Here is a 3,702-nt window from a genome sequence, read left to right on the forward strand (position 1 = left end):
GAGCCTGAAAAGGTCTGAAAAATAGGAAGAGCAAGAAGCGGTGTTGAATAAAATGAAGAGTCTGAAAAGGTGTGAAAAATATGAAGAGCTTCAAAAGTTGTCAAAAGTGTGAAAAACATGAGGAGCATGAATCGGTCTGAAAAGAAGGAGGAGCATGAAGCGGTGTTGAAAAACATGAAGAGCCTGAAAGGTGTGAAATATATGAAGAGCTTCAAAAGCTGTCAAGGATTTGCGGAGCATGAAACGGTATGGAAAATAGGAGGAGCATGAAACGGTGTTCAAAAACATAAAGAGCCTGAAAATGTGAAAAAATATGAAGAGCTTCAAAAGGTGTCAAAAAGATGAGGAGCATGAAACGGTCTGAAAAATAGGAGGAGCATGAAGCGGTGTTGAATAATATGAAGAGTCTGAAAAGGTGTGAAAAATATGAAGAGCTTCAAAAGGTGTGTAAAATATGAGGAGCATGAAACAATTTGAAACATAGGAGGAGCATGAATCGGTGCTGAAAAATATGAAGAGCCTGAAAAGGTGTGAAAAATCTGAAGAGCTTCAAAATTTGTCAAATATATGAGGAGCATGAAACAGTCTGAAAAATAGGAGGAGCATGAAGTGGTGTTGAAAACCATGAAGAGCCTGTAAGGTGTGAAAAATATGAAGAACTTCAAAAGGTGTCAAAAGTATAAGGAGTATGAAACGGCCTGAAAAATAGGAGGAGCATGAAGTGGTGTTGAAAAACGTGAAGAGCCTGAAAAGGTGTGAAAAATATGAAGAACATCAAAAGGTGTCAAAAATATGAGCAGCATGAAACGGTCTGAAAAACAGGAGGAGCATGAAGCAGTGTTGAAAAACATGAAGAGCCTGAAAAGGTGTGAATAATATGAAGAACTTCAAAAGGTGACAAAAATATGAGGAGCATGAAACCGTCTGAAAAATAGGAGAAGCATGAAGTTGTGTTGAAAAATATGAAGAGCCTGAAAAGGTGTGAAAAATAGGAAGAGCTTGAAAAGGTGTCAAATATATGAGGAGCATGAAACGGTCTGAAAAATAGGGGGAGTAAAAAGCGTTATTGAAATACATGAAGAGCCTGAAAACGTGTGAAGAATATGAAGAGCTCAAAAGGATGAAAAAAATGAAGAGCTTCAGAAGGTGTCAAAAATGAGATGAGCATGAAACGGCCTCAAAAATAGGAGGAGCAGGAAGTGGTGTTCAGAAACATGGAGAGCCTGAAAAGGTGTGAAAAATATGAAGAGCTTCAAAAGGTGTGAAATACATGAGGAGCATGAAACGGTCTGAAAAATAGGAGGATCATTAAGAGGTGTTCAAAAACCTGAAGAGCCTGAAAAGGTGTGAAAAATATGAAGAGCTTCAAAAGGTGTGAAAAACAGGAGGAACATGAAGCGGTCTGAAAAATATGAGGAGCATGAAACGGTCTGAAAAATAGGAGGAGCATGAAGCGGTGTTGAATAATATGAAGAGTCTGAAAAGGTGTGAAAAATATGAAGAGCTTCAAAAGGTGTGTAAAATATGAGGAGCATGAAACAATTTGAAACATAGGAGGAGCATGAATCGGTGCTGAAAAATATGAAGAGCCTGAAAAGGTGTGAAAAATCTGAAGAGCTTCAAAATTTGTCAAATATATGAGGAGCATGAAACAGTCTGAAAAATAGTAGGAGCATGAAGTGGTGTTGAAAACCATGAAGAGCCTGTAAGGTGTGAAAAATATGAAGAACCTCAAAAGGTGTCAAAAGTATAAGGAGTATGAAACGGCCTGAAAAATAGGAGGAGCATGAAGTGGTGTTGAAAAACGTGAAGAGCCTGAAAAGGTGTGAAAAATATGAAGAACATCAAAAGGTGTCAAAAATATGAGCAGCATGAAACGGTCTGAAAAACAGGAGGAGCATGAAGCAGTGTTGAAAAACATGAAGAGCCTGAAAAGGTGTGAATAATATGAAGAACTTCAAAAGGTGACAAAAATATGAGGAGCATGAAACCGTCTGAAAAATAGGAGAAGCATGAAGTTGTGTTGAAAAATATGAAGAGCCTGAAAAGGTGTGAAAAATAGGAAGAGCTTGAAAAGGTGTCAAATATATGAGGAGCATGAAACGGTTTGAAAAATAGGAGGAGTAAAAAGCGTTATTGAAATACATGACGAGCCTGAAAACATGTGAAGAATATGAAGAGCTCAAAAGGATGAAAAAAATGAAGAGCTTCAGAAGGTGTCAAAAATGAGATGAGCATGAAACGGCCTCAAAAATAGGAGGAGCAGGAAATGGTGTTCAGAAACATGGAGAGCCTGAAAAGGTGTGAAAAATATGAAGAGCTTCAAAAGGTGTGAAATACATGAGGAGCATGAAACGGTCTGAAAAATAGGAGGATCATGAAGAGGTGTTCAAAAACCTGAAGAGCCTGAAAAGGTGTGAAAAATATGAAGAGCTTCAAAAGGTGTGAAAAACAGGAGAAACATGAAGCGGTGTTCAAAAATATGAAGAGCCTGATAAGGTGTGAAAAATATGAAGTGCTTCAAAAGGTGTCAACAATATGAGGAGCATGAAAAGGTCTGAAAAATAGGAGGAGCCAGAAGCGGTGTTGAAAAACAAGAAGAGACGGAAAAGGTGTGAAAAATATGAAGAGCTTCAAAAGCTGTCAAAAATATGAGGAGCCCGAAACGGTCTGAAATATAGGAGGAGCATGAAATGGTGTTGAAAAACGTGAAGAGCCTGAAAAGTGTGAAAAATATGAAGAGCTTCAAAAGGTGTGAAATACTTGAGGAGCATGAAACGGTCTGAATAATACGAGGATCATGAAGCGTTGTTGAAAAAGATGAACAGCCTGAAATGGTGTGAAATATATGAAGAGATTGAAAAGGTTTAAAATATATGAGGAGCATGAAACGGTCTGAAAAATAGAGGCAGCAGAAAACGGTGTTCAAAAACATGAAGAGCCTGAAAAGGTGTGAAAAATAGGAAGAGCTTAAAAAGTTATGAAATATATGAGGAGCAAGAAACGGTCTGAAAATTAGGAGGAGCATGAAGCTGTGTTCAAAAACATGAGAGCCTGAAAAGGTGTGAAAAACATGAAGATCTTCAAAAGGTGTGAAATAAATGAGGAGCATGTAAAGTTCTGAAAAATAGGAGGAGCATGAGGCACTGTTGAAAAACATGAAGAGCCTGAAAAGGTGTGAAAATTATGAAGAGCTTCAAAAGGTGTGAAATAAATGAGGAGCATGTAAAGTTCTGAAAAATAGGAGGAGCATGAGGCACTGTTGAAAAACATGAAGAGCCTGAAAAGGTGTGAAAATTATGAAGAGCTTCAAAAGGTGTCAAAAATATGAGGAGCATGAAACGGTCTGACAAATAGGAGGAGCATGAAGTGGTGTTCAAAAACATGAAGAGCCTGAAAAGGTGTGAACAGTATGAAGAGATTCAAAAGGTGTCAAAAATATGAGGAGCATGAAACGGTCTGACAAATAGGAGGAGCATGAAGTGGTGTTCAAAAACATGAAGAGCCTGAAAAGGTGTGAAAAATATGAAGAGCTTCAAAAGGTGTGAAATACAAGAGGAGCATGAAAAGGTCTGAAAAATAGGAGGAGCATGAAGCGTTGTTCAAAAACATGAAGAGCCTGAAAAAGTGTTAAAAATATGAAGAGCTTCAAAAGGTTTGAAAAATATGAAGAGCTTGAAAAGGTGTGAAGAACATGAAGAG

The sequence above is a fragment of the Dama dama genome, unplaced genomic scaffold (assembly GCF_033118175.1).
Source record: "Dama dama isolate Ldn47 unplaced genomic scaffold, ASM3311817v1 ptg000115l, whole genome shotgun sequence".
Lineage (NCBI taxonomy): Eukaryota > Metazoa > Chordata > Mammalia > Artiodactyla > Cervidae > Dama > Dama dama.